This window comes from Ursus maritimus, unplaced genomic scaffold (assembly GCF_017311325.1).
Source record: "Ursus maritimus isolate PB19 unplaced genomic scaffold, ASM1731132v1 scaffold_21, whole genome shotgun sequence".
NCBI classification, from domain to species: Eukaryota; Metazoa; Chordata; class Mammalia; order Carnivora; family Ursidae; genus Ursus; species Ursus maritimus.
The window spans coordinates 1,537,497-1,562,927 of NW_024424564.1; the positions used below are offsets into that span (position 1 = coordinate 1,537,497).

The 25,431-nt window shown below is 40.1% G+C and overlaps 1 protein-coding gene across 1 annotated transcript in view; it reads right to left on the minus strand.

The window, feature by feature from the left end:
• Positions 1-25,234, minus strand: part of R3HDM2 (R3H domain containing 2) — a 155,663-nt gene extending 130,429 nt beyond the window's left edge. Inside the window, exon 1 of the mRNA XM_040637165.1 lies at positions 25,167-25,234. The gene's annotated coding sequence lies outside the window, so the exon portion shown is untranslated. The remainder of the gene's footprint in view (positions 1-25,166) is intronic.
• Positions 25,235-25,431: the final 197 nt, after the last annotated feature.

A 25,431-nucleotide genomic window follows, 5' to 3' on the forward strand; every position in this document is an offset into this window, starting at 1 on the left:
ACCTCTTTCCCTACGTTTCTATTTTGGTTTCTCTCTTTCCTTTTGCGTTTCTTTGTACTAAACAATTAGACTCCACTAAATCATACTGCTTAATGTTTTATGTTACAGAATCTAATACATTATATCTACTGTTGTTTTGATCATCAAATGTTCATGTTTAATCTCCACAGCCAGCCATTAAGGCCCTTTAACACACACAAATATTTTATATTCCACAGCCCTAGAATGATGTTGAACGTTCTAATAGTCCTAAGTACCTTATGTGACACTCAAGCTGTCTCTGGACAACTCTAGGACCTATGGAAAAATGTAATCTTCTTTGTCAACCTAAGGGCCACTCTGTGGTAAAATTAAGTTTTTATTCTAGTAAAGGCACTTAATACTTTCTTCAAATTTTACAGGGATCCCTTTGTGACATCAAAATGCTGTTTCTAGCAAGTTCAGGCAAGCTATTAAGCACAAGCTTTTCCTCCCAGAATTCAAATGGGCATATATTTATATTCTTTTAAAAAACAGAATTATATATTATAGGATTTTTTTTCTTAAAGATGTTATTTATTTATTTGAGAAAGAGAGAGCAAGTGCAAGAGAAAGAGAGCAGGAGCAGGGGGAGGGGCAGAGGCAGAGGGATAAGCAGACTCCCCGCTGAGCGGGAGCCCAACTCCAGGCAATCCCAGGACCCTGGGATCGTAACCTCAGCAGAAGGCAAACACTTAACCAACTGAGCCACGCAGTGGCTATATATTGCTAGATTTAAATACAAATTTTGTTATTTAAGTGACTGGTTAAATACACTGAAGTTATTTAATAAAACTTCAGCTGCAATAGAAAAAAGACAGCTTACCCAAAAAAATAGCCTCAAAGCCCAGGAAACAAAGAACTCAAAGAGTGCTAGAAAACAAATCTATTAGAGTACTTTTATAAGTTTTGAGAGTTGATTTACAGCCCCTTTATTGTTTTAATAAATGTTTTTAAATAACTGATTTTCCCTCTAATTATAAAAGAAATCCATGTTCTTTTTAAAATAGAGATAAGCAAGGGCACCTGGGTGGCTCAGTTGTGTCTGCCTTGGGCTGTTAAGTGTCTGCCTTGGGCTCAGGTCATGATCCCAGGGTCCTGGGACTGAGCCCTGCAAGGAGCCCCGCATCCAGCTCCCTGCTTGGCAGGGAGTCTGCTTCTCCCTCCCCTCCCATCCCCGCTCTCTCGCTGTCAAATAAATAAAATCTTTAAGATAGATAGATAGATAGATAGATAGATAGAAAGATAGATAGAAAGAAAGAAAGAAAGAAAGAAAGAAAGAAAGAAAGAAAGAAAGAAAGAAAAAGGAGCAAAAAGAAAATAAAAACTGGGGCCCGTGGGTGGTTCAGTCGTTGGGCGTCCATCTTCAGCTCGGATCATGATCCCGGGGTCCTGGGATTGAGCCCTACATGGGGCTCCCTGCTCAGCTGGGAGCCTGCTTCTCCCTCTCCTTCTGTCCCTCCCCCTGCTCGTGCTCAATCTCCCTCTCGCAAATAGATAAAATTTAAAAAAAAAAAAAAAAATGAAAAGAAAAGAAAGGAAAAACCATCCTGTTACCTCCTTCATAACATTTTGTCTCAATAAACAGTAAATTCTTTGAGGGCAGCTCATTTCTCCAAGGAACAAGGTCCCTCACTTCTAGAATTCATCTATGGAAGCCCCAGCAGAAAGAGAGGGGAAAAAAAGCACACAAGCTTAATTCAAGAGTAATATATGGATTTGTTGTCAATTTTTTTACATTTCACCATTTGTATAAATCTAGGGTCAGGAAAAAAACATACATTCCATTTGTATGGATTTTTCTTTGTTTATAGTAATTTTACTGGCATTTTCCCAGCATCCTTAAAATATTTTACTATAGTAGCAACAAAGTCCTACATTTCCAATTGCCAAATCAGGTAGTAAATACATCATATTCACTCTATATGTAAAATCTTACTCTATTTTAACTTATATTTAAATTAGTTACTTAAAATAACAATTCCTTTTATTTCCTATTTCTTTATTGAAGTCCTACCAACTCCATGAAGAGATTTTCACATTTCATGTACAGTTAAACATACATGAAATTAGTTTCTCCTCAAAATATCCCACAAAATTCTGAATTCACACACATGCAAAACAACTTCATGCCCTAAAATTCACTCACAAGTACCTAAAGATAATGCTCACCTGATCTCTAGCTCAGATGTAGTGCCCTGTCCAGCCCGGTAACATATAAGAACTGTACTTATCAAGCATAATTTGGGAGACAGTAAGGAAAGAATAGTGAGTAGCTTCCAGCAATTCCACGAGGAGGGGAAAAATTTTTCCCGTCCACACCAGAGCCTAGGCTCTAATAAGTTTCCAGCAACAGTCAAATAAAATTCTCAGAACAGTCCTGACTTTTTACTGGACTCTGTGTCTTAATTAAGCAGTCTGAGTGACAGCGCAAAAATTAATTTGAAGCTAACTTTCCTCTTCTTCACTCCGAAAAGCTGAATACTGTCTGTCTTGACTATTAAAATCCCCAGAGATTTCAATTCTGCAAGAGCTCTACATAGTTCTAAATTTAGACAAGTAATAGAAATAGTTGGAAGGCAGGCAATTCATTTTAATACCTGAACTTTTATGTTGCCAGGCAGCTAATTTCTTAAGTAATCTTAGAGCAGTCATCCATGTAAAAGAATAAATACATAAGCCATATAATCACTGATAGGCTAGTAATGGTGTTAATTAAAATATTATCTATAACTTCTGGAAATGACCAAGACTCCCCTCCCTCCAAAAACAAGCTACATTTCCTCCACAAGGAAAACTGGATTTTAAATATTTCAACAGAACACGTTAATAGCACATCATCACTTTCTTTACAGCTAATTTATGTTTCCACACCAGTGGAACATATAGATAGGTTTAATGGGTTTCACCTTCACCATAAAATGTTTTAGTGGAAGGAACTGACATATCTCATTTCACGTGGAGTCCTAGAGCAGGATGTTCTCAAGCTCTTGGACCATAAGTGATCGGGGCATACCAGATCCCAATTCTAAGGCTAACTATTTTGGATTCTCTAAAACACTGGACCTCATAAGGAGCCATAAAACCATACTCCAACAGAAATGTTCAATACAATAAACACCCTAACCATGTCAGTTTTCCTAGATTGTACTCAAAGTCCGATTGTAAAATATATATACAAGTGAATACAAGTTCAGACTCAAAGCACTAAGTATGAAAGGTCTGGTATGGAGTTTCCCTATCCAAGGACATTTTAATTCAGACAGCAGAAGATACAAAGAGGGAAACAACTCTTACGTGGCTGCACTATAGGAAGAAAAGATCTGGATTACATGAGAGTAAGAAGGATATGAAAACTTATTTTCACCTTCACACCAAGTTAGGAAAAAAAAACCAATACAATGCCAATTTTCTGCACAATACTTTGCCTCTCATGGCAAGTCATCAGAGCTGCTTCTAACAGACTTCATTCTGAGAAATAATTCAGTTTAGAGACTATTATCAGGTACATCTGGGAAGACACAGAGGATCTCAGATCTGGAATCCACTCTATTTTTTTTAATTGGAAATAACTGATATTATGAAGATAGCAAAGGATAATTAAGAAAAGTGGTTCCCCTTTAAAGGAATCGTTCACCACTAAAGGAATCAGGGTTCCTTGTAGAAAGGACTGATTCCAGGTCCGAAGCAAGTAAAGTACAAAGTTAGCCCAAAACCCTTTGTAGTGCCAGAGTGTAAGGAAGTCCTCAAAGCCTAACTGGGTCATGTCAAAAGGACATAGGAGTCAGTCTGATGGGGCTCCCATTGACCAAATTTACAACTGCTATTTTTTTTTAAGTTTATTTATTTTAGCAATCTCTACACCCAATATGGGGCTTGAACTCACAACCCAAGATTAAGAGTCACTCAGCCTTCTGACCAAGCCAGTCAGGTACCCCACTGTACTTTTAATACTGAATATCGTCAGTATTTTTGACAGCAATGAATTGTAACATACTGAATTTTTTTAAAATACCAATCTACAATGATCCTCAAAAACAGAAAAAAAAGGGGGGGGGGAGGAAAAATAAAGCTCTTCCTAGAACACCACCAACTAGAAAATGTAGACATAATGAGAGAAACAACATTTTCCAACCACCAATGTCATAACCAATTCAGGCAAGGATCATAAGTGCATGTTAATACCACTGGGTAAAACATTAAGGAACAGAGAAGTCACACATTTTTAAAAGTATCATCCCACAGACTGTTTCTTAATTACAAAGGGAAAAAGTACCTTTACGAAGAAGAAATGTAGCTGACATCAATTTAAGTGATCAAACTCAACAATGGCACAAAGGGACATCATGTGCACAGAGACACACACAACATCTTCTTGTCAAAAATGTTTAACTGGATCTAATCACGACAGATCCAAAGTGTAAAACATTCTTCACCATAACTACCCTGGACTGTACAAAAATATCAATGACATGAAAAACAAAAAAGGGGACGNGAACCGCTCTAAATTAAAAGACTGAAAAAAAAAATGACCATTAAATGCCCAACATATGATCCTTGAATAAACCCAGGATTGGAAGGAAAGCGTGTGTTAATGAGTTTGATAATACTATTGTGGCGATACAGGAAAACAACTTGTCTTTAAGCAAAATATGCTTAAAAAATTTGGGGGTGGGGGTGCCTGGGTGGCTCAGTCAGTTAAGCATCTACCTTTGGCTCAGGTGGTGATCCCAGAGTTCTGGGATCGAGCCCGGCATTGGGCACCCTGCTCATTGGGGAGTCTGCTTCTCTCTCTCCCTCTGCTCCTCCTCCTATTTGTGCATGCATTCTCTCTCTCTAATTAAATAAATCTTTAAAAAAAAAATTGGGGGGTGAAATTTTTTTTCTTTTTTTTTTTTTAAGTACTCTCCACACTAGGCATGAAGTTCAATGTGGGGCTTGAACTCACGACCCCAAGATCAAGACCTGAGCTGAAATCAAGAGTCAGACGTTTAACCAATTGAGCCACCCGGGCATCCCAGGCGAAGTTTTCCAATGTCTGTAAGATACTAATAAAAGTTTCCTGATTTCCTAATACGCTAATATAAATTCCTAACATACAATGAAAAATGATGTATATATGTGTAGGGAGGGAAGGGGGCGAGAAAGGTGGATAGAGAAAGAGAGAGAGAGGAAGTGGGTAAAGAGAGCGTGAGCACAAATGTGGTAAAATATTTGATAAACATAGGTAGATGTCATATTGGTATTCAGTGTATCACTCTTCCAACTTTCTAATTAAGTTCAGAATTCTTCCAAATAAAAAAGTTGGGGTGCAAAAGAACAAGAAACAACATTAACCCAAACTTTTAGCTATCCAGTGTAAATTTTGCTGTGTCTTGAAAAGCAATTCCAGGTGGTGGTTACAAGACCAGACCTCAGCATGAAGCCGGGTTATGTTCTGGCTGCATGACCTAACCTAACCTCTCTGCTATGGTCTGAAGAGTCCTCCCAAAATTCATGTTGAATCCTAACCCTGGAATATGATAGTATTAGGAAGTGGGGCTTTTGGAAGGTGAATGTGATTAGTGCCTTATAAAAAAGGTTCCAGAGAGATCCCTATCCCATTCCACCATGTGAGGCCACAGTGAGCAGCAGATGGCTATGAACCAGGAAGAAGGCCCTCACCAGAACAGGACCATGCTGGTGCCTTGAACTTGGACTTTCCCAGTCTCTAGAACTGTGAGAAATAAATTTCTGTTGTTGATAAGCCATTCAGTATGTGGTAGTTTGTTACAGCAGCCTGAACAGACAGAAGGCACTCTCTAAGCCTCAACTATAAAATAAGGATACTACAGTACTACTCCGTGAGGATTATAATTCTCAGTATTGTGCTATTATTATACTTACATAATATCACATTCTTTGTTCACTTAACTATCTTGTAAGTACGGGAAAACTGGACCAATTTTTAGCCTTTCTGCGTCTTGGCAACTAGTTTACAGCCAACAGTAACTTTATTAAAATTTTGTGAATTGCCCAATATATCCAAATTCAAATAAAAGAGTTAAAATGCATTCCATCTAAGGATGAATAAAAATAAATCCACCATTAGCACAAGCAACAAAGCTAACGTACTCTCAAGTACCTTTCCAACAGTTCAAGCAACAGCTTCTCACAGCCTGTATTTGCTCCTCCCCCAAATACTAGTCACAGGCTTGCCTTGGTCCAAAAAATGTCAAACTTTACATTAAAATCCAAAGCCATGAGGCCAGAAGTGCCTCTTAACTCCTTTTTCCTGGGGCTTCACCTCAGCTCTCTCATCACCCCACAAGTTTGCCCTGGTGATCTCATATCCTATCCTGGGTTAAACCCCCTTCAGATGCAAATCCTAAACACCCCTGACTCTCTCTAGAGCTCCAGATTCATTCACACAATTAGCTGATACACATTTCCAAAAGTGAACTCTCTACCAACACTCTTCTAACCCCAAACCTGCCCCTCTTTTAGTTACATGGTTGACATATAACATTAGTTATTTGTTACTGGTGCAAAACATGACTGAATATATGTATATGTTGCAAAATGATCACAAATAAGTCTTATCAAATACATCACCAGACACATTTACAATTTTTTTCTTGTGATAAGAACTGTTAAGATCTACTGTTAACAACCTTCAAATATATAATACAGTATTAACTACAGCCACCATGCTGTACATGAAATCCCCAAGCCTTTTTTTGTAACTGGAAGTTTGTACCTTTTCTCCACTTTCACCCATTTTGCCCACTCCCACAACCACCAATCTGTTCTCTGTAGCTATGAGGTTTTTGTTGTTTTCTGGTTTTTTTAGATTTCACATAATTATTGAGATCACAGAGTATTTTGTCTTTCTTTGACTTATTTCACTTAGCATAATGCTTTCAAGGTCCATCCACACTGTCATAAGTAGCAGGATTTCCCTTTTTTTTTTAAAAAAGAAATAAGTTATTTATTTGAGAGAGGCAGAAAGGGAGCAGAGTGTGTGAGAGAGAACATGGGGGGGAGGGGCAGAGGGAGAGGGAGAAGCAGGCTCCCTGCTGAGCAGAGGGCCTGAGGTAAGACTCCGTCCCAGGCTCCGGGGATCATAACCTGAGCCAAAGGCAGACGGTTAACCAACTGAGCCAACCAGGTGCCCAGGATTTCCTTTTTATGGCTACATAATACTCCACTGTATATACACACAACATTTTCTTTACCGTTCATTTGTTGCCAGACACTTAGGTTGTTTCCATGTCATGGCTGTTGTTAACAATGATACAATGAACATGGGGATGCAGATACTCGTAAAGATAGTGACTTCAGGGGGACCTGGGTGGCTCAATCAGTTAAGCATCCAACTCTTGATTTCAGCTCAGGTCATGGTCTCGGGGTCATGCAATTGAGCCCCATACTGGGCTCTGCACAGGGCGTGGAGTCAGCTTGGGATTCTCTCTCTCCCTCTCCCTCTGCCCCTCCCCCTGCCACTCACGCGCACTCTTAAAAAAAAAAAAAGGCATCCTCTTTTCTCCACATCCTCGCCAACACCTGTTAGCTCATCTTTTTCATGATAGCCATTCAAACTATAGCATGACTGTGATTTTGATTTGCATTCCCCTGATGATTAATGATGTTGAGCACCTTGTCACGTACCTATTGGCCATCTGAATGTCTGCTTTTAAAAAAAAGTCTATTCAGTTTCTCTGCCCACTTTCAAATCAGATTGTATTTTTTCTATTGAGATGTATGAATTCATATATTTGAGGATACTAACCCCTTATTGGATATATGACTTGCAAAATTTTTCTCCCATTCAGGTTATTTGTTCATTTTGTTGACAGTTTCCATTGCTGTGCAAAAGCTTTTTATTTTTTAAATTATTTTTAAAATAATTTCTATGTCCAACATGGTGCTCAGACTCATGACCTGGACATTAAGAGTCACATGCTCTACTAACTGAGCCAGCCAGGCACCCATCCCATACAAAAGCTTTTTAATTTGAGGTCGTTCCACTTGTATATTTTTGCTTCTGTTACCTTCGTTTTTGGTGTCAAATTCAAAAGAATCATCACAAATACAGATGTCAAGGAGCTTAGTGCCAATGTTTTCCTCTAAGAGTTTTATGGTTTCAGGTCCGTTTCCAAGTCTTTCATTCATTTTTAAAATTTTACGTATGATATAAGATGTCCGGTCTACCCAACCCCATTTATTGAAGAGACTATCTTTCCGCATTGTATATTCTTAGCTGCTTTATCATAAATTAACCATATGCCTGGGTTAGTTTCTAGGCTCTCTATTCTGTTCCATCAATCTATGTGTCTGGTTTCATGACAGTACCACACTGTTTTGATTACTACAGCTTTGTAACATAGTTTGAAGTCAAGAAGTGTGATACCTTGAGTTTTGTTCCTATCTCAAGACTTCTTTGGCTATTCAGGGTCTTTTGTGGTTCTGTACAAATTTTAGGGTTGTTTGTTCTATCTCTGTGAAAAATGCCACTGGAATCCGGATCGGGATTACTCTGAATCTATAGATTGCTTTGGGTAGTGTGGATATTTTAACAATATTAATTCTTCCAATCCATGAGCACAGACTATCTTTCCATTTATTTGTATCTTCAATTTATTTCATCAATGTCTAGAATTTTCAGTGTAGAGGTCTTTCACCTCCTTGGTTTCCTCCTATTTTTTGGAATAGTTTGAGAAAGATTGGTATTAATTCTCCTTTAATTGTTTCACAGAATTCACCAGTGAAGCCATCTGGTCCTGGACTTTTGTTTCTTGGGAGGTTTTTGATTACTGACTCCATCTCCTTACCAGTAATGGGTCCGTTCAGATTTTCTATTTCATGATTCAGTCGTGTTAGGTTGTATGTTTCTAGGAATGTATCCATTTCTTCTAGGTTGTCCAATTTGTTGGAATATAATTGTTCATAGTATTTCTTAGGATCCTTTGTGTGTGTGCGTATGTGGTATCGGTTTAACGTCTTCTCTTTCATTTCTGATTTTGAGTCTTCTCTCTTTTCTTCTTGGCAAGCCTAACTAAAGGTTTGTCTATTTCATCTTTTCAAACAATCAGCTCTTTGTTTCATTGATCTTTTCTAGCATCTTTTTAGTCTCTATTTCATTTATGTCTGCTCTTCTGCTCTGCTCTTTGTTATTTCCTTCCTTCCACTAACTTTGGGCTTAATTCAATTCTTCTTTTTCTAGTTTCTTTTTCTTTTCCCCCTTTTGGTGGGCAGTAAAGCAAAGTTTATTGAGCAACAGTAAAGTGACAGTACAAAGCTCCCAAAGAGGGAGGGGACCCGAGAGGGTTACCCTTTTTCTAGTTTCTTGAGGTATAAAGTTAGGTTATTTGACATCTCTCTTGTTTCTTTTTTTTTTTTTTTTATGATTTTTTATTATATTATGTTAGTCACCATACAGTATACCCCCGGTTTCCGATGTAAAGCTCGATGATTCATTAGTTGCGTTCTCTTGTTTCTTAATGTAGGCATTCATCACTATCAACTTCCCTTTTAGAACTGCTTTTGCTGCATCCCATTGGTGTAGTATTTTGTATACTATATTTCCATTTTCATTTGTCTCTGGGTATTTTTTTTATTTCTCTTGATTTCTTCTCTGACCCAATGGTTGTTCAATAAATAGCATGTTGTTTAATCTCTACGTATCTGTGAATTTTCCAGTTTTCTTTTTTTTAATGAATTTTTTAAAAGATTTTATTTATTTAATTTAGAGGGGGGGAAAACGTACACAAGCGCACAAGCAGGGGGAGCAGCAGAGGGAGAGGGAGAAGGAGGCTCTCCGCTGAGCAGGGAGCCCAATGCAGGGCTCAATCCCAGGACCCTGGGATCATGACCTGAGTTGAAGGCAGACATTTCACCAACTGAGCCATCCAGGTGCCCCTCCCAGTTTTCTTCTTGTAATTGATTTCTAGTTTCATACCATTGTAGTTGGGAAAGATTCTTGATATGATTTCTATCTTCCTAAATTTATTAAGACTTGTTTTGTGGCTTAACATATTATCTATCCTGAAGAATATTCTGTGAGCACTTGAGAAGAATGTTTTTTCTCTTGATTTTGGATGCAATGTTCTGTCTGCATCTGTTAAGTCCATCTGGTCTAACATGTCACTTAAGGGAATGTTCCCTTATTGATTTTCTGTTTGGATGTTCTAGCCCCTGATGAAAGTGGGGTATTAAAGTCCCCTATTATTGTACTGCTATTTCTCCCCTTCTCTGTTAATATTTGCTTTATATATTTAGGTGCTCTCAAAACTTACCCCTTTTTTATTTCAGTTAACAATACCACCCATTGGGGCGCCTGGGTGGCACAGCGGTTAAGCGTCTGCCTTCGGCTCAGGGCGTGATCCTGGTGTTACGGGATCGAGCCCCACATCAGGCTCCTCCGCTATGAGCCTGCTTCTTCCTCTCCCACTCCCCCTGCTTGTGTTCCCTCTCTCGCTGGCTGTCTCTATCTCTGTCAAATAAATAAATAAAATCTTAAAAAAAAAAAAAAAACAATACCACCCATTCACCCAAGACAGAAAACTGAGAGTCATTTATTCACAATTTCTTCCCCCTCCTCCCGCATTTAACCAATTTCCAAATTGTAGCACCATCTCCTTGATCCATCTTATCTTCTCAGCTCCTGTCCCCTCTTCTCTGCTTCTATCACTTCTGGGCAAAGAATTTAGTTAACGGGGCAAGACCTCCAGAGCTCTTTTTTTTTGCCTCTCACAGAACAGCCAGCTACGTTCCTAGTGGTAACTGCTCTATTGGCTTCTATCCCTGAATAACTAAAAGCCTCTGACCTACCCTTGATGGATGTGTAGCACAAATGAGAAATAAACTGTTGTTTCAAGCTACTGAGAGTGGGGGTTTGTTTCTTACCCAGAACACCCTCATCTATCTGGATTTCAACTTCTTCTGCATGGACTTCTACAACAGACTCCTAACCAGTATCTCCCCCTCTACTCTATATCCCCAATAAATATTTCTCCAAATTGTTACCAGAGTATTTTTGTAAAACAAACATTTCTATGACTTAAATCTTCCAGGACACCTGGGTGGCTCAGTCGGTTGAGCATCTGACTCTTGGCTTCAGCTCAGGTCATTATCTCACGGGTTCTGGGACTGGCCCCATATCAGGCTCTGCACTCAGCAGGGAGTCTGCTTGAAGATTCTCTCCCTTTGCCCCTCCCCGCTCGCATGCTCTCCTTCTCTCTCTCTCTCAAATGAATAAATAAATCCTTTAAAAAAATCTTCAGAGGTTTCTCTTTGCCTCAAAATATTCCAAATTCCTTAATATAGCTCTTAAAGTCTACCATAAAATCTGGCTCTCTATATATCCTCTCCAGCTATTCAAAATAGTGCTCTATCTCCATACATACCATATTATTTAATACTCCTGGATCTTTGCTCAGGCTAGTCTGTCTACCTGAAATGCCTTCCCACTCTCACACCACCTCCCCCACTTTTGCTTGCCTAGCCATATAAGACCCCTAGTCAGCTATCCCTCCCATTCTCTCAACAGCTATTCAAATTTGGCTCTCTTCTCAAGGCCCCTATTTTAACAACCCTCCAACACATCAGGCCGCTCACCCAGAAGGATAAGTCTCCTACATCACAAGTAATAGTAAGGCTCTACGGCCTTCAAGTTCCTTTGTTCAGATACCAAACATTTGTCCCCACCCCTTTCTTGATCTTTTCCTTCTATCTTAATAAAGAAGGTAACAATTCTACCTCTGTTTTGGATTTCATCTTCTCTACATGCTCCAGGACTTCACTCCATTATCACCACTCTCTACTGTCTTGCTCATTCCCCAAACACATAAATATGGTCAAGTCTCTCATCTTAAAAAAAACTCTTCCTTGAACCCCACAATCCCTTAGTACTATCCTCTGTCTCCACCTCTTTGTAATGATCTTGAAAAACAAGGCTTATTTGCCTTTATTTTCCCCACTTCCTATTTATTCCTCAATCCAATGCCTTTTGGTCTCTGCTCTCATCACTCCAGTGACCTTACTTTCACTGATGTCACCAATGACCTGAGTGCCAGATCCAGTAGGTTTTCTGTCCTTAGCATACTTGATCTTTCACCCCACTTGACATGATTGCCTTCCTCCACCTTCAAACTTTCTTCTCTATCACACATATTTTATTGATTTCCCATTTACCTTCCTCACCTCCTCAATTATCTTCCAAGACTCCACTGCCACTAGTCATGCCTTTAACTGTCAGTGTTCTTCAAGGCTCTCTCCTCAGCCTTCAACTTTTCAGTTTCAAAATGATCCTTAGATGACCCAACCCATCACTTCCACTACAGCGTATATACTGTTGACTCAGGAATGTCTCTCCAGCCTCAAATTCTCTATCTAACTCCAACCTTGTACACCCAACTTCATTTCCTATGTGGTTCTATAGGTACCTCAAATTCAACCACTCTGAAACCAAACACCTCACCTTTATTTCCAAACACACAACTTTCTGTATTCCCTAACTAATAAGTGATGTCACCATCCATCCTGGTATGGAACCCAGAAAACTAGGAGTCATCCAAGAGCTCATCCCTCTCAGCACTATTCATTCTCTCTCCCCTTCTCTCTCACACGTGTGTGCGCATACATATACGTGTATACACACACACACACACACACACCCCTCCAAGTCTAACTGGTTCTACTTGCTAAATACCTCTTGAATCTGCTCATCCCTGTGCACTTGGAGGACCATTTCAGAGCCTATATCTTATCTGGATTATTTTGACCGCCCTTAAACTGGACTCCCCGATTCCAGTCTATTTTCCAATCCAGTTCCCAATCTGTCACAAGTGATCTTTTTAAAAAATAAGTTCTTCAAGGAGCGCCTGGGTGGCTCAGTCGGTTAAGCGTCTGCCTTCAGCTCAGGTCATGATTCCAGGGTCCTGGGATCAAGCACATTACTGGGCTCCCAGGGAGCCTACTTCTCCCTCAGCAACCCCCACCCCCCGCTCATTTCTCTCTTTCTCTTTTCAAATAAATAAAATCTTTTAAAAATAATAATAAATAAATAAATAAAGTGGATTTTTTATGGGGGGGCTGGGTCCCTAACCCCTATGTTGTTCAGGGTTAACTGTATTTTTTTGTAATCTATAATAAAACATGAGCTCCTTAAGGATAAGGACAATGTCACATTTTTTTAGTTTCTTTTTTTTTTTTTTTTTTTAAGATTTTATTTATTTATTTGACAGAGAGAGAGACAGCCAGCGAGAGAGGGAACACAAGCAGGGGGAGTGGGAGAGGAAGAAGCAGGCTCATAGCGGAGGAGCCTGATGTGGGACTCGATCCCGGAACGCCGGGATCACGCCCTGAGCCGAAGGCAGGCGCTTAACAGCTGTGCCACCCAGGCGCCCCACATTTTTTTAGTTTCTTTGGCATGTAACACAATATCTAACAAATAGGCACTTAATAAACATCTGAGTGAATGAATGAGTTGGTCTTTTCATAAATTTTCTTGATGTTAGGTATTTGGAAGCAGTTCTATAAACCTCACTTGAAGATCCCTCTTTCTATCATAAAAATACAGAAGGACCAGAAGCTATGAGAAGATCTTCTAACAGAGACCCATTCTGGAAGAAAATACATAGGTGACACTTATTTTAAACACAAACTAATAATAAACAGATAGTTTCTCTGATTTCTAAGCTAATACTATATGACAGGCTTGCAGTACACCAAAGCGGCCTAAATAAAAGGATTAAATCTGTGTTAGGTGAAAAAAGCTGGGCTGGTAAAACAAAACAATGGCAAGTGAGCTCCTATAATTATTTTTCTTTTTTCTTCTTTTTTTTTCCTTCTCCCCCTTCCCTGCAATTCTTTTTTTTTTTTTTTTTTTTTTTTTTAATATTTGTGTATTTGAGAGAGAGGGAGAGCACAGAGGGAGAGGGAAAAGCAGACTCTCCACTGAGTAGAGAGCCCGGTGTGGGACTCGATCCTAGGACCTGAGATCATGACCTCCCCTGAAGGCAGATGCAAAACCGACTGAGCCATCCAGGTGTCCCCTCCCTGTAATTCTTCACTGAAAATCTATCATCTTTTCAGGGGGCCTCATTTGGCAGAATGCCCTTACTGTGGGCATTGAGCAAAACACAAATCAACAATAAAGGACACGATGAAACAGAAAACAGAATCTTGTGGCCTAGAACACATTACGGATCTGAACAGATCCTACGTCTGGATCCAGTAAGTCCCCTAAATTGAAAAGGCAACTGCCATTTCCCAACCAAGAGACAGAAAAGCAGTTATGAAAGCAATGTTAATTCTAAAGAGAAAAAAAGGAAGAAAATGAAGAAAACAGAGCATCCAGAAATAAAGGAGCATTTTCTCACAGCCAACATTAACTTCAATGCTGCTGTGTTATTTAACAGCACTGGAGAACATTATTTAGAGACTAGTAATTTGATCACATTTAATACAGACTGTCCTTCTATGAGATAGGCTATGTTTGCTGACTGGCCACCAAGCTGGTATAAATAAAACTCAGCTACATGGGAAGTGTGCTCATTAATATCTTCAGATACCTCTTTGTCCCTCTTCTGTATTATTAAAATTTTTTTTCTATTCATTTGAGAGAGAGAGAGAAAGAGAGGGAGAATGTGAGAGCATGAGCAGGGAAGAGGGTCAGAGAGAGAGGGAGGAGCAGACTCCTCACTGAGCAGGGAAGCCTGATGTGGGGCTTATCCCAGATCCTGGGATCATGACCTGAGCCAAAAGCAGCCACTTAACTGACTGAGCCATCCAGGTACCCCCCTTTTCTGTATTATTAGCTAAATATAGGTAGAGTAAACTATCGAAGCTAGCTTAAGAATCCATTAAAATGGAGCTTCAGTCTCAAGTGTCCACATTTTATTTTTTTAAGATTTTATTTATTTATTTGAGTGAGTGAGACAGACAGAGATAGTGAGATACAGCATGAGCAGGGAGGAAAGGGAGAAGCAGACTCCCACAGATTAGGGAGCCCGACGTGGGACTTGATCCCAGGACCCTGAGATCATTACCTGAGCCGAAGGCAGATGCTTAACCGAAATGTCCACATTTTAAATCAATAGATGTATTAAAAATTATTATTGTACCTAACCTTAAGAGTTACCTCCAAAAGTAAGTTTTCCTCTAACCTAAAAGGAAGCAGACCATCAACTCCATTCTACATATGAAGACATTAGATTCAGTGTAATTATTGAGATTAAACTCAGAAAAGCATCAGAGAACTTCAAACAGGGTTAAAAATTCAGAGTTTTAAATTAAAAATAGAGCTACCCTATGACCCAGCAATTACACTACTGGGTATTTATCCCAAAAATACAGACGTAGTGAAAAGAAGGGCCATATGCACCCCAATGTTCATAGCAGCATGTCCACAATAGCCAAACTGTGGAAGAAGCCAAGATGCCCTTCAACAGATGAATGGATAAAGATGTGGTCCATATATACAATGGAATATTACTCAGCCATTAGAAAAGAATGATTACCCAACATTTGCATCAACATGAATGGGACTGGAGGAGATTGTGCTAAGTGAAATAAGTCAAGCAGAGAAAGAATTATCAGATGGTTTCACTCATTTGTGGAACATAAGGAATAGCAGGAAGATTGGTAGGAGAAGGAAGGGAAAAATGAAGGGGGGGTAAACAGAGGAGGAAATGAACCACGAGAGACTGTGGACTCCGGGAAGCAAACTGAGGGTTTTAGAGGAGAAGGGGGTGGAGCGATGGGCTAGCCCGGTGAGGGGTATTAAGGAGGGGACATATTGCATGGAGCACTGGGTGTTATACACAAACAATGAATCATGGAACGCTACATCAAAAACTAATGATGTACTGTATGATGACTAACACATCATAATAAAAAAATTTCTTTTTAATTCAGAGTTTTAAACAGTGGCTTTGATTTTACTTCTCATAAAGTCTATACACAAACCAAACAGATTTGTGTTCTTTCAATAGTCCTATCTTGCTGGTCAAATATATGCAATTTTTCAGCCATCACATTCATTCAAAAAGAAAGAAAAAATATTTCTCCATTACCATAAAGGGAAAATACTCTAAGTATAAAACCCTATTTTGACTTCATAATCAAAAATACTGACAGGATGGAGAGTAAAACACAAAGAATAAATTTTAAACCAAGTAACTCTGAAGGGAAAATGAAAAGACTGGAAAGGGGGATAAGTAACATAAGGTTGAAGATACTATGATAATAAGAAAGGTAAAACTTTGCTGGTACAAGCAAGAAGGGTAAAAACTTATTTCAGGGTTTCAGTTATTGGCCTTACTATAGCTCTGGTCCAAATCAAGACTCAAACAATGATCTCTCTTGGGTAGCTAGGAGAGGCAAAACAACTGGCAAAATCACAATCTAGAACATATACCTCTAGAACATATGCCTCAGATCATCTAGTTTCTTTCTTTCCTTCTCTTCCTTACAGTTAGTAGAGGTATAAGACAAAAATCACATGTTCTAGAGAGCTCTTTTGGCACAGGAGAGATCACGATCCTAGCAAATTTAACTTCAGTGTGAGCAGAAACTCAGAATGGAATATAAAGAGAGAAATATGGTAAGGTAAAGACAAAGGGGAACCCAGCTTTGTGGAAACTGGTTCAAAACAGACAAAATAAGAGGTTTAGGATGCCTTGAAAGAGTTCCAGAACATGATACCCACACCAATGAAGGTTTTTGTTTTTGTTGCTTTGGGGAAGAGAGGTGCTCAGGGGAAACAATGGTTTATCCGAGGCAGCAAGGTAAGAGAACAGGGAGGGTGAAAGGACATGTAATTCATCTGTCGCTGATGCCTAAGCCTGAGAGCAAAGCAAAGACAGCAAAATATAAGGCAGATGAGGTTAAAACACCCAGGTTAAAACAAATCAAAACAAAACAAAACAAAGAACAACCTTTGTACCGGGAGCAAAAAGAAGACATTAAAAGGTTATAAGCAGCAGAAAATAATAGATTTTAGTCTTCTTTTGGCTTAAGGGTACAGAACTAAATGAAAGATTAGAAGGAGAAAGACTAGGGCAGGAAAGCCAATTAAAGCCCATCACAGTTATCCAGATGAGAGGGGATGGTCTCCTGAACTAAGAAAGTGGCAATGCTGATGGAGAGAAATGGAAAGACTCAAGATAGACTGAGGACATAAGGGTCTACATAACTTATAATTACCGGATGTTAAAGAGTAAGAACTCGAGTCTAACACGGAGGTTTCTTGGCTTATGTACCTAGGTGGTATCATTAACAGGAAAAAAGAACTCAGAAGAAAAAAATCTCCATGGAAAAATTATTTTTGCTTTAGTCATGCTGAATCTGGGATGCTAGGTTGCAATCAAATGGAGATACTGAAGAAACCGCTGAAGAAACAAGCCTAGAGCTCAGGCGAGAGATCAGAACTGGCTACACAGACTCCTAAGTTGTCAGCATATAGTAATAGATGCTAAGTGAAGCCATCAGGATGTATGAGACTGACTGACTGTGGAGAGCAAGGTTTTTCTAAATGTCATCCAAGACTAGAGACATCAGGAACACCTGGAATGTTTGTTAAAGTACAAACTCCTAGGCTCTATCCCAAACCTACTAAATCAAAATCTCTGATGATAACACCAAGCATCCACATTTCATTCATTCATTCATTCATTCATTCATTCATTCAACAAATGCGTACTGAGTGACTATTCTAGGCCTTAGGAATACAGCAGTTCATAAAATAAATAAGGTCCCTGTTCTCATAGGGCTTAAGTTCTAGGTGTGAACCAGACTACAGACCAGAAAACAAACAAGATAACTTAAGATAGTGGTAACTGCTGTGGAGATAATGAAACAGAAGAATGTGATAAAGCACAAAGGGGAGATTAATTATTTTGTATAGGTTGTCAGGGAAGGTCTACCGAGGAAGCATCTGAGCTGAGACTGGAAAAATAAGAAGAGATAAGGCAAAGTGAAGATCTGGGAGAATAACATTTCAGGCACCAGGAATGTAAGTACAAAGGCCCTGGGGCAGAAAAAAAGCCACTTCGGATACAGCATAGTAAGAACAGGTAAGTGTAATACAAGTTAGGTCAGAGAGGCTAGCAAGGGCCAAGGGCCAGATCATGAAGGCTTTTGTAAGCCACGTTCCTAACAAATTCTCGAAGACATCCTTATGCCATTAAAGTTTAAGAATGAGAGACAGGCAGAATTCAACAGAAACCTTAAGGAAAACACACACTAAGAGATGAGAAGGAGAAAAAGAGCCAGAAATGCAAGTGCAAAAGAAATTAGTGTCACTGCAACATTTCAAGAGGGGGGTCAACAGTGACAAATGCTGCAGAAAAACTGAATAAAATAAGTATAAAAAGGATGAACAAGGTCTACCATGTTCTTCCCACTGATTTTGATGGCTTCTGGGAGCTGCCTCCCCCAACAGCATTAGAAACAGTAAGTGCCCACTTCTTGTGTGGGTATGCATTCACCTGAAACCTACCCATTGCACATTATTTCCTGGAAGTTATCAGCTGGTTACTGTCCTAGATTTTCTTCTTCCCTTTTCCCACAGAATCACAAAGGAAGAGTAAGTAAAAAGAACAGTTTTGAGTATAGGGAGAAAATGTATTTCAAATGTATTTGTTATTAAATTTCAGTTGTCACTGCCTTGATGACTTTCCTCCTAATTCTCTGTTATGAAGCTTATAGAAACTTTCACAAATCTAATCCACCTAGTTCTCCAAGGGACAAAGAATTACCTGATGCCCATAATGCTGCTCACATGCCAAAACCATGCATAAATTCTTACAGCTGACATATGCAACAAAAACACTGCCTCCACAAAAAATATGAACTACATAGCTGGAAAATTTGGTCTTTTAATATAAATGTTGACACCACTTTGAGTTTTTAGGAAAGAGAAAGTGCTTTGCAGATATGAATGTGGTTTGGATCATTAATAATGATAAACACTGCAACACAAATATTATCAACATGAAATACACCAAAAGCATCCACACAAGGAAGGTAACAAAGTGGCAAAGGAAACTAGTTAATGAACTTAAAACAGTCTATCTTTATTCTGTATGTCAGACAAGAACTGTATAGAAGACTAGTAATGGTTGGGGCACCTGGGTGGTTCAGTCGCCAGAGCATCTGCCTTCGGTTCAGGTCATGATCCCAGGATTCTGGGATCCAGCCCCCCCCCACCCCAGACTGGGCTCCCTGCTCAGTGGGGAGCCTGCTTCTCCCTCTTCCTCTGCCCCTATCCTCCCCCCTGCTCTTGTGCTCACTCTCTTTCTCTCTAATAAATAAAATCTTAAAAAAAAATTTTTTTAAGTAGACTAATAACAGGAACATAATTGTCTCCAAAAAATCTAGACAAAAGTTGACCAAAATTTGACCAGCTTTTTTTCCTCCCACTACAGACTCACAATTAACAAATACCAACTAGAAATAAACTAAGTTCTTTTAAAACCTGCTAATGCTTCATTTATTCTTATATTCTAGCTCTGCAGGATAAGGACTTAAGCTGAGCTCTTTCAGAACCTCTGAGTAATTGTATGGGTGCCAAACTATAGTTTTTACTTGCTTGCAAAAGATTCTGAGACAGTCAACAGAAAAAAAGAAAAAAAAAGCTGTAAAACACACTATTAACACCTATAGAAAAATGGAAGAATCAGAGATACGGAAGAATCAGAACACTGGTCTCAGGGAAGAGAACTTACAGGAACACTTAACGAGTTTCATTTTTTTCCCCAAGAAAATACCCCAAAATGACTGCAAATTGTTTCCCAGGAAAAATCAAAGTCTTTGACAATTTAGAAAAGTCAGAGTGTGACAAGTAAGCAAGCAATTAAAGGGAATGAAAGAGTTTTGATGCTTCTGTGGTTAACAAACTGAGGAAAAGAATAAAATGAGTCCTTTAAAAACACCAGAAGTGTTCTTGACTATTGGGAGACATGACCACCTGAGGCTTTTGCACCTTTTCTCTCATCTCTAGCTGAGGTTCCCAGTTTGATAAGTTCTTTTTTTTAAAGCATAGGAAAGAACTCTGGGAAACTTACTGTCAAAACTAGAAAGCTGAAACAAATTCCAGTACAGGCTCAAATAACTGAACAACTCACAAGAGACCCTGCAGAAAAGCAAAAAGAACACCTGGATTTAGGAAGCATCCCAGAATCTTTCCTATCACACTTCCCAAGTGAAAAAGATGAAATCACCATAGACTATTGTAATTAAGAGCTTTTAACATCAATTTTTTAAAAAAGATTTTATTTATTTGAGAGAGAGAGCATGTACACACGCGCAATGCACATGATCACAAGGGGGGGCACGGCAGACTCCCCACTGAGAAGGGACCCCCGACATGGGGCTTGATCCCAGGTCCCTGGAATCATGACCTGAGCCAAAGGCAGACGCTTAACCGACTGAACCACCCAGGCGCCCCAACAACATCAATTTTCTTTTAAGCGTTGGAGAAAACAGATATATGCTAAGGAAATATAAGGGAACTCAAAAAGGAGTTAAAGCAGATCAAGGTTAAGAAATTTTTCCTATCTCTGTTTTCAGAAATAAACTCAGGAAGGAATGGACAGAGTAACTTCACTGGGAAGACGGGACATGTGCTACATGCTTAACTAGCAACCGTGGGGGCACCTGGGTGTCTCAGTCGGTTAAGTGTCTGCCTTCAGCTCAGGTCACCATCCTGGAGTCTTGAGATCAAGCCCTACATCGGGCTCCCTGCTCAGGGAGGAGTCTGCTTCTCCCTCTGCCCCTCACCCCACTCATGCTCTCTTTCTTGCTCTCGCTCTCTCTCAAATAAATAAAATCTTTAAAACTAAATAAGTAAATAAATAAACTAGCAACCATGGTAAAAACAAAAGTTAACCAACCACTAAGTGAAATGTTTTCTACACAGAGAGTAAGGATACAGCTGGAGGAAAATACTGAGGCCACCGTGTATGAAGAAGCTCTCTAAAATTAGACCCACCAACTGTATTCATGCACACACGTTCAAGCCATGAGTCCAGTTATTTTTCCTACTTGTAAATTGGCAGCACATTCCACACAAGGACACTCAGAGTCCCTTATCCAGTCTTACAAGGAGGCATAGAAAAACCTTAAAAAAAAAAAAACAAAAACACAGCATACACACAGTTTCACAAAATTCTCTCCTCTGCACTTCCTGGGATCATGCAAACAAAATGCAACACTTTTTATCCTTTCCTCAAAATATGCTTTTTCCTGAAAACTTTCCTTGAGTTCATAAAGAGATCTGGCCCAGGAAAAAGCACTGCATCGTTCAGAAATCATTACCTACACTGAAACACTGTCAGTACTCAGTATTAACCTACACTGAAACACTGTCAGTACTCAGTATTATCCATCAGAGGTGAGAACGTGGTATAGAGATGTTTAAATATCTCTGGAGCATGAGAAGAGACTTCCTAGAAACTTTGTGAAAGGATTTAAAAGGGGAAAACAAAAGTTTAATAGAAGTATTTATCAATCTGCTTATATTATGTCAGAAATTATTCACAAAATAAGAACTACTAATATATGTCTGATGCTGTCACTTCTTTACACTAATATCAAAACCACATCCAGTCTAATAGATACAAGGTCCCCAATTCTTCCACCCTCCCACAAACTATTCTCTCATAGGCCTGGCAGCTTTCAATGTCCTAGCAAAGGTTTAAGCAAAAACTTTAGGCTTTGCCACCAGCATTCCCACAAAGTGTTAAAATCCCTATCTCACCCCCTTTGCCTTCCTAAGCTGGAGAACAGTGGCCAGGACTGCCACAAAGAGAAACCTCATCTAGGCCACTCTAGCCAGAAGGTCAACAAAGGTAACCAAGAAACAAGACAGGAAAAAATAAATGAGGGATAATCCACAGAATTCAGGAGGCCTGCTCCTTTTCTCCTCAGACCTAATATAGAATTTAGTTGCTAAAAAATGCCCCTCCAAAATGGATTTGTGAAAAAAGGATCAGATGTTCCCCAGAATGAACCACTCCATCATTGTTAGAGAAAGCTATTCTCATAGATTTTTAGCTCAACTGGCTCCCCATGAATGGGGGGAAAATATAACCCATACAGCCCACACTGTAAATATCAACATCTTCAGTCTACTGAAAAATTCAGAAGGGAACCAGCCTGTTCAGTGCCTTGGGGCCAAAAACGTAAGGATGGTAATGGCTATCTCATCAAGGAAATGAACAAACATCAAAGAGCCTGAAGCAGGAGGTAAAAATTCTAGTCACATGACATTTTAAAACAATCTTCCTCTAGGACCACCAACACCAAAGATCCCCTATGCTTCATCCTCTCTGCTTTCGAAATGCTTTCATTCAATGACCTGAAAGCACAAGAGAAATGTGGCAAGAAATGACAGAAAAAGAATCTCAAATTCTTCCAATGAGTACCTCACAAAATCCTAGTGAAAATTCATTCCACACTTCCAAGGACAACCAATCATGATCAACAAGGAGAAAACTGTTAAGCACCCAAGGCATGGTTCTATGCTAAGTGTTGAGGATACAGCAACTAACAAAACAAGACTATTTACGCTCATTAAGCTTACTTTCTAATGGAGGACACCAAACATTAAGTATGTTATAGGTTGCTAAGGGTAAGGAGAAAAATAAAGCAGAAAAGTAGGATAGAGAATTATGTAAGGGGGGGGGTTGCAATTTAAATAACCAAGGAAATTTCACTGCTTGAGTGACATTAAATAAAGAACTGAAGGAGGTGAGGGGTCAAAGTTATGCGGCTTCATAATGAAAAAGTGATCCAGGAAGATCCGGGGAATAAGCGCACAGCCCCCGAGGCAGAAGCGAGCCTGGTGCGCTCAAGGAAGGTTCAGGAGATCACAGGAGTTATGTTGGAGAGGAAAGGGTGTTATAGACCCAGGCTTTAATGGCAATTGTAAAGTCTTTGGTTTTTATTCTGAAAAAGCAAGGAAGCTATTTCCCCATCAGACTCTTTTCCATTAAAAAAATATCGGGCATCCTATTTTTACATACGCAAATTTTTTAAATTTTGTTTTAAACTGTGGATATTGGGGCACCTGGGCGGCTCAGCTGGTTAAGTGTCTGCCTTCGGCTCGGGTCATGATCTCAGTGTCCTGGGATCAAGCCCCGCATCAAGCTCCCTGCTCAGCGGGGAGTCACTTCTCTCTCTCTCTCTCTCTCTCTCTCTCTCTCTTCGCTCTGCTCCTCCCCCTGGCTCGTGCTCTCTCATAAAAAAAATCTTTAAAATAAATAAATAAATTGTGGAGATCTATAATATAGATCTTATAGTGGACACAAAGACAGCTGGAACTGCAACTCCGAAATTTAACTTTCGCTGAGAGTTCATCAGACGTTTCAGAAAGATTCTCTGTCCTCTCATCCCTATGGAGAACAGCAATGGGGAAAGAAAAACACAACTAAAAAGTGAATAGAATTAACCTAACCGACCGCTTGGCACACCTATTTAAGTCATTTTTGTCTTGAAGGCTCCACAAAGGCAAAAAAGGAAATACTGGAGAAAGGAAATGGAAAGAAAAAATGCATGAGAAAGAAAGAGGAGCGACTAACAACTAATTCAAGTGCCAATTTGACTATCCAAAAATACAATAAAATGCTAGGAATGTGTGATATTCCGGAAGTAGAACCTGTCACCTCCTTCTTCCCCAGTCTCCATGTGCCCACCAACATCAGACAGAACTCAGGCTTCTCTATTTAAGTCTATTTGAAAAAAATTTATACAAGAAACATTCATCCAACTGGGATCTGAATTTAAATTTTCCCACACCAACAAAAAACACTGACTTGGAAAGCTATCTGAATCCCCATGTTCACAGCAGCATTACTGACATTGGCAAAGACAGGAAAACAACCTAAATGTCCATGGATGGATGAATGGATAAAGTTGTGATGTGTGTGTATGTATGTATATATATGTGTGTGCATATATATATATATAAATATGTATATAATATATATATACACACACATATATATATACACATATATATATAATGGAATATTAGCCATAAGAAAATGAGGAAATTCTACCATTTGTGACAACATGGCTAGGCCTCAAAGGCATGTAAGTTGGAGAAAGACAGTGTCCGATCTCATTTACATATGGAATATAAAAAAACAAACGAAAAAAGAAAACACCAAGCTCACAGAAAAAGAGATCAGACTTGTGGTTACCAGAGGCAGAGGGTAAGGTGAGGGGAAATTGGAGGAAGGTGGTCAAAACACACAAATTTTGTTACAAGATAAGTAAGTACTAGGGATGTAATGTACAACATGATGACTACGGTTGCCACTGCTACGAGATTTATAGGAAAGTTGTTAATAAACCCTAACAGTTCTTATCACAAGGAAAAAAATTTTTTTTTCTTTTCTCTTTCCTTTTTTTTATTGTAATTATACAAGAATGATGGATGTTAGCTGAACCTATTTCAACAATCAATTTACAATATATGTAAATCAAACCATCATGCTGTGTGCCTTAAACATAAACAGTAATGTATGTCAATTATTTCTCAATAAACCTGGAAAACATGTCTCATCATTATCCAAGAACAATTCACTGAGTGAAAAATTTATTCTGTGGAGTTATCAAAATCAGTAAGTTTTAAGAGGCTCACGAGTGAGTTATGAGACTAATGTAGGCCCAACTTTTAAGCTCCAGAAACATCTCCCTGTATGTTCCAACTCGAATCCCTGTCCTCTAATAACTCGGATACCGGCATGATTTGAAACGCTTCAACACCCTTCCCTCCCATTTTTCCAATGCTCGAAGGAAAACGGAAACCCAAGAAACACATGGAGCTAGTCACCCCCAAGCACTACAAGGGCGCAACAGTTTTTAGGTCCCACCGCACAGGCCACAGGTGGCGCCAGCCCCCCGCCCTCTGCCCCGCGCCGCCCCCATCCCCCCGCTTCTCGCCTGCGCTCCCCGCGCACACTCGGGGCGTCTCGGGCCTCAGGGCCGTCCTTCACGGTGGGTTCCGGCCCTGACCCTCCACCCCCATGCCCGGGTAGCTCCAGCGCGGGGAACCCAGGCCGGGGGGCCTCCGCCCGCCAGCCCGCGCGGCCGCCACGCCCCCTCCCCACTGGCCGCCCGCGCCGCCCGCCCCCTCGGCCGGGAGGTGGCCTCACCTCACGCGGGCCGTAGCGGGGAGGGCGCCCGCGTCTCCGCCCGCCGCCCGGGCCCACGGCCGCTCGGCTGCGGCTCGGCCCCGACGGCCGGCGGCGGCGCGCTTCTGGGGGCGGGCTCTTCTCGGCGGGGGTTTCCCCAGGGCCCGGGGCGGGGGAGCAGGGGGGATTGGGGCGGGGGAGGGGAAAGGGGCTTGGGAAGGAAGGGGGAGAGGGGGAGAAAAGGGGGGAACCAAACCCGGAAAGGGAGAAAAGGGGGGAGGGGGAA